Source organism: Tenrec ecaudatus, chromosome X (genome assembly GCF_050624435.1).
Source record: "Tenrec ecaudatus isolate mTenEca1 chromosome X, mTenEca1.hap1, whole genome shotgun sequence".
NCBI lineage: Eukaryota > Metazoa > Chordata > Mammalia > Afrosoricida > Tenrecidae > Tenrec > Tenrec ecaudatus.
Window position 1 is genome coordinate 62,664,259 of NC_134548.1, and position 6,828 is coordinate 62,671,086.

Here is a 6,828-nt window from a genome sequence, read left to right on the forward strand (position 1 = left end):
TGTTTTAACAATTTAAATAGTAAAGCATTGCTAGATCTTGAACCAGTAAAAGTACTAGTTAGATAACCTTCATTGTTATGTAAATACTGGCTCCCATCCCTCAGAGAATTAAGAGAGCTAACTAATTGGGAGAACTTCTTATCATACTTTGAAAGACTGAAAAAATTCTTAATAAATTTGTTCAGCTGATCTTGAAGTAACTTACCAAGCAGACATTTTTTCTCCAGGCTTACCAATAAGGTTATAGGCTCAATTGAGCCGTTTTGCCTTTCAGGCTTCTCACACTGTATGATTTTACCTTGCAATATTCTGTCTTGGTTAACTTCACTCATTCCCTCTATGCTGGCTTTAGGGGAAGTTAATGGGAGGGCCTTAGGCCCCCCTGAATGCCCTAAGGAAATGACCCGGCATCCACAGTTAACAAACCTTTTTCCTTCCATTTCTAATTCCATGTGGGGGCGCTGTTTCTCCACAACAGCAGTCCAGAAGACTGCTTGATTTATAGGGTGGTCAAACTTCTCAAGTACTCTTTCCTGATAGGTATAAATTTTTACTCTAGAAATGCAAGGAAGGGAAAATTGGCTTAAGCGATCCTACATTTTTACAAACCATGGTATATCAGAACTCATTACTGCCTTAATTTCTTCTTCACAATCCTGACCAATAACTCCAGCAACACCTTGAGAATTTATGTTGGACTTTCTTTTTTTTTTTTGGACTTTCTTAATAAACTTCCTATAGTTCTTTTAGGTAGTGGACCCCAATTACTGCTCTTCGTTTCTGATTCAATCACAGTTTTGGGCTTTTTCTTACAACTCTTATCAACTCCAGTATCAATTTTAATTTCTTGAGTACTAAGGTTAAATCTTCCTGATAGAAACTGTATTAATCTTTCAATAAGAGGTCCCTGCTTTTGAGGATCAAGCTCCTGTGAAGGCTTCTGAGCCATCTCTTGGTTATTCAAACCAACTGCAGTGAGAACAGAGACTAGGTTTTTGCCTCTTTGGCTAGGTCTGTTCTCCTGCTGTGAGGCTGCTAGATAAAGGCGATTTCTCTCAAAGATCTTCTTTGCTCCAGTAGGCAGACACCTTGCCTACCACGCTCTGCTATGAGGGCTCTGCATCAAGCTTCTTCCACTATTTTCCCGCCGGGAAGTCTTTGCTAATGGCGACCCTTCACTGTTGATTTTTGAACGACATTGGCTCGCCCAATGAGTTCCCTTCCTACAATGGAGGCAGAGTTCAGGTTCGTTTAAACCCGATCTCCATGGTCCTGGCCCATGCTCTGACATTGGCCGCAGCCTGCTCTGCCTACACTCTTTTGAAGATGACTTGTCTTCCCACAACTAAAGCACTTTCTTCCAGGTCTGATATAGTTTGCCAATGAAGCTGCCATGAGGTCTGCCTTGTATTCCTCTGCCTCTACATTCCTGCATATCCTAAAATAACCCAGCAAAGTGCCCTGTTCGCTGTAGGGATGCAAGGCATTTTTACAGTGCTTATTAGAGAAATCATAAGATAGCTTGTGCACTAGGTCTCTTACTGCCTGAACATTCTTCACACATTTGGAAATAGCATCTTCCAGTCGGGACACAAAGTCAGCGTAACGCTCATCATTCTGTTGTCTTATAGCCCTGTAACGCGGCGTTCTCGCTTCTGATGGAATTATCTTTTCCCAGGCCCTTAAGCAAACCTCATGTATCTGTCCTATTGTCTGTTCAGTAAACTGTAGTTGAGACTCAACTGTAATATAATTTGCATCCCCTAGCAATTGATGAATTCCTATATCTATCCCATCCTCAGCATTCTTCCCAGCTCTTGCAAGGGCTGCTTCCTTCCATAGCATTTGATATCACAAGCATTCTGAAGAGTAAAGACAAATTCTCACTAAAGCTTTCCAATCTGTAGGGGTCCAGCTGTCAGACTCTGCTAGAGCCCTTATCATGCTAATTACAAAATGTGAGTCTGGGCCCTAGTCATTGATTGCCTGCTTGAGATCTTTTAGCAACTTAAAAGGCAAAGGCACTGTGAATTCCTTTTGGTTCTAACAGGATAAGACATCTTGCATTCTAAATCTTCTTCTGCAATCCCTCTTCCTACTCTGGAGAGTAAAGGTGCTTTCCTATACTTTGCTCCTTTACGTCTATTCTCTGAGCTACTCTTTTCAATCTGGATATCTTGGAGTTCCACTTCCTGAACTTCACCTTCTGTGCTAGGTCTCCTAGTTTGCATTTCTTTGGAGCTAATCTCTCTACCTTCAGGGCTGGCTTGCTTGATTGTTTTACAATCTCTGGCCTTTCTTACACTAAATTCCAGCAGGAGAGCAGTTGCTTTTACTATGTCCCCTTCTGACTCAGGCTCATTCTTTTAGCTCTGCCTAAAATCTTCTCATCTGCCTGAAACCCGTTCTCACTGCTTCTCATCTGATTTAAATTTGGGCATCTTAGACGTTGCCTGTTCTGCTTCTTGGCTTTCTCTACCTTTGAAAGCAAGGGAGCTTCCTGGGATTGTTTAATAGCCATGCTTTGGATCTTGCAATCCACTGCCTCTAGTACTGTATCACCTTTAAACCTTCGGAGTCTGCAGTCTCGCGAGAGCATACAGGCTTTGGCAATGAGGTTCTGTTCTAGAATTGGAGGCTTTAGATAACAAACCAATCCCTGCCTTTTCAGTTTTTCCTAAAGTTTCTTAACCTAAATCATGCTTATTCACAGACACTTTAGCTTGCTTTTCTAGATTTGAATAGACACAAGACTTCTCACTAGACTGTTCATCCTTATTCTCTTCCTCCTGCAAAAGTTTTAAAACCATCTTAACTTGTACCCACAGAGACCACTTCTCCATAGGGATACTCTCCCCATCTCTGTGCTTCCTTTAAGTTGACAATGACCTCCTCCCAGGTCTCTAAATCAAAAGTTCCTTCCTCTGAGAACCATGAATTATACCTTTTTACTACTTTTAGAAAACATTGTATCTTTTTCTTCGTTACTTTTACACCTTGTCTTTTCAGTAAGTAGAGAGCATGGTACCATAAGTTTCAGGTTTACTTTTACCTTGCTCCCATTATCCTCTTTAAAATTCTAATTCACTATTTCCACTACTTCTCTGTCAATCCCCACACCGGATCCTCACTTCGCACAATTTTCAAATTCACTCTACGTACCAATGGGGCCATATAATTGTTATATGGGATATAACTCATATTGTCCCACGTTGTGCGCCATTTGTCTGGGGAAGCCCGCCTTGTGCTGGGGCTCCAGCCTCCAGCCCAGTCCTTGAGCCTCCTGCCTGGTCTCCATCCCACCTCCCTTCGTCCACACTGAGCGTGGACCTGGCTGGTAAGATCATGGCCATCCAGGAGGTGAGCATGCTACCATGAATTGTGTCTGACTGCATTATTGTAATGTCTCTTCTATCGCTCATGCTCCCGGTGACTTTAATATAATATTTATATATCTCAACCATACAATTGTGCTTATTGAACCCAAGATTACTGGTGGGGGGCTGGCACCCCAACTCATACCACAGTACATACCATTTGTCTAGTTCTTCAATGCTTCCTCTCCCGCTCACTCCCTCCAACTATCATGACCTCAGCTCTACCTTACAAAGCCGGCTAGACCAGAGCATGTACACTGGTACAGATAAGAACTCTCAACACACAGAATCCAGGACAGATAAACCCTTCAGGAACAGTAATGGAAGTAGTGATAACATGAGGGTAGGGATGAGATAGAGGGAACTGATAGCAATGATTGATGTATTAACGCTCACACCCCAGGGGGACAAGCAACAGAAACATTGGTGAAGTGAGACCTTGGACATTGTAAAATATGAAAGTATAATTTATCAAGGTTTCATGAGGGTGGGAGAGTGGGAGAGAAGGGGGGGAAAGGAGCTGATACCAAGGGGTCAAGTATAAAGAAAATGATGATGGTACCGTAGGTACAAATGTGCTTGATACAATTGATGTATGCATTGTTATAAGTGGTGTAAGAGCCCCCGATAAAATGACTTAATTTTTTAAAAGTGTTTAGGTAGATCTTGATGGAGGATAGATTGAGAAACAATAGTTTCAGAATTTGATAATTTTGCTTAATAATCAAACTGAAAACTCACTGCCATTGCATCTTTTGTGACTCACAGCAACCCTGACTTTCAGCAACCCTATTGGACAGGGTAGAGCAGCCCCTGTGAGTTTCTGAGACTGCAACTCTTTACAGGGGTAGAAAGCCCTAACGTTTCTCTCTCAGAGCGGGTGGTGGTTTTGAACTATGTGGGTAGCAGCCCAAGTGAAAACCACTATGCCACCAGGGCTCCCTGTGCCACATAGCGGGAGCTGTTGTTTTCCCAAACATTCACTTGGCTATTTCTTTTATAAGAAGCCAAGTAATTTGGCAGCTTATTTCTGTTCCAGTTTTCTTATATAGAAAATGTGGTGACAGTGTGAACCTGTTTGTTGTAGTTTATGTGAACATAATTGAGTGATCTAGACCAAGTGAGCTAGACCAAGTGAGCTGACTGGTCAAAAATCAGACCTGTGGATTGCCAAATTGGTTCTGCTGAGATTGGGGCTTTCCTGGATCCACAGGCTTCCTCCAAGCTGTGTCCGAGAAGCTCTGCATTTTAGAGCTACATTTTATAGTTGAAAGAGAGGCCTAAGGAGGGAGGGAGTCCTTAAGCTCTAAGACCTTAATGCTGTCATTGCTGTCCTCTTTTAGTGTACCTGCAGTTTCCACACTGCAGTGGGAACCATTGAAACAGCTGTTCTCATTCTCTGAGATGGTGTGCCACCCCACTCCATACCACCACCACCTCATCCCTTTCTCTTATTGTAGAGATAATGCCCCTTCCATATGTATCTCAGATATTCAATTAATGAAGAAAGACAAAAGTAGGAGAAATGATTTAGATGAAGGAGACCATAAGCATGAGGCCATAATGGGGTCCAAAGGCTGTGTGGCCATGTCGCTAATTATAGAAATGGATGAAATCTGCCACAAAAATGTGATTGGAGGCAGAGCAATTCATCACTCTCTCAGGCAGGACTACATAAGTGAGAATGGGGCCATTATGGAGACATGGAGACGATCACAGATTAGAAAGGCTTACTGGATTTGTTCTGGGGCCTTCCGACCACTATAACTCATGACCATAGGGTCTTAGACTTTCCCAATTTCCATTGAGGACCTTCCCAGGGAAGTCCCAGAGGGCAGATTGCTCCTCTCTGCTCTGGCTAGTTGTTGTTGCGTGCCATTGAGGACACTTGGACTCGTCGTGACCTCACATACAACCGAATGAAACACTGTAGGGTCGTGCACCATCCTCACAATTGTTCCTGTGCCTGAACCACCGATGAAGCCACTGAGTCCATCCACTTCTTCGAGGACCTCCTCTGTTTCATGGCTTCTCCACTGTACCAAATAGGATGTCCTTCTCCAGGGACTGGTCTCTCCTGACAACATGTCCAAAGTATGTAAGATGGCGTCTTGCCATCCTTACCTCTAAGCAGCACTCTGGCCTTATTTCTTCTGATACAGATTGGTCAGTCCTTCAGCAGTCCATGGTACTGTCAGTAGTCTTCTGGTGGGCCACATTTCGATGCATCTGTTCTTCTACAGCCTTCCTTATTCAGTGTCTAACTTTCACATGCATATGATGCAATGGAAAATAGCATGGCTTAGGTCATGTGCACCTTAGTCCTCAGAGTAACATCATTGTTCTTCAACACTATAAAGAGGTTTTCTGCAGCAGATTTACCCATTACAATACATCTTTTGATCTCCTGACTGCTGTTTCTATGAACATTGATAGTGGATGTAAGCAAGACAAAATCCTTGACAACTGAAGCCCTTTTCTCTGTTTATCACCTATTGGTCCAGTTTTGGGGATTTTGGTCTTCCTTATATTGAATTGTAACCCATATTGAAGGCTGCAATCCTTGATCTTCAGCAAGTGGTTCAATTCCTCCTCACTTTCAGCAAACAAATGGTGTCATATATGCACACAAGCAGGCTCCCAAAAGTTAGTGGAACAAGGAATCAAAAGAGAATGGAATTTTTCAGGGACTTTTTGAAATACCAGTGTGTGTGTGTGTGTGTGTGTGTGTGTGAGAGAGAGAGAGAGAGAGAGAGAGAGAGAGAGAGAGAGAGAGAGAGAGAGGAGATGTGGGCATAAAACAAACATCAAGCAACATAAGGGAGAATGCTGTTGGCTGCTGTTGAACTGATTCCGGTGCGCATGCACAGTGACCTGCTGTGTGCACCATAGTGACCCCTCAGAAGCAGATCATCAAGCCTACCTTTCAACTGAAATTCTGAGAATTCACAATTTTCAGAAGTATGTGGATAACAGTGAAAGCCAAAATTCTATTTGCACAGTCCCCACGTGGATTAAGCTTCCAGTGAATTCCTTCAGACCATTGACCAGGGATGTGAACACTCTTGCCACCAGGCAGAGGGCATTGGAAAGTGGATTACCCCTTAGGCAGCCCATGGTGGGGCTTAGAGACTTGCCTAAGTGTATCCTTGAATCGAGGCTGCCATTCTGGGCTGCACGGTCATGAGTCATGCCCCCAAAGCCTTGGTTGTTTGGCCCTGGACCACTCTTGTAAACTGTCCTGTTTCACACAGGTCCCAATCCTTGTCCTATTCTTGCTTCTGTAGTCCCACCTGGAACTGTGATGTTGGGATCTGCCGCCATGTCCTTTCAAGTCTGTGAATCTCAGATAACCCTTACATATCAATAAGACCTCTTGCTAATAGTTTCCCTCCCCTCATCTCGATGGCATGTGTTGGCCCTTGGACTATCTAGGTTACCTAGCGGGCAT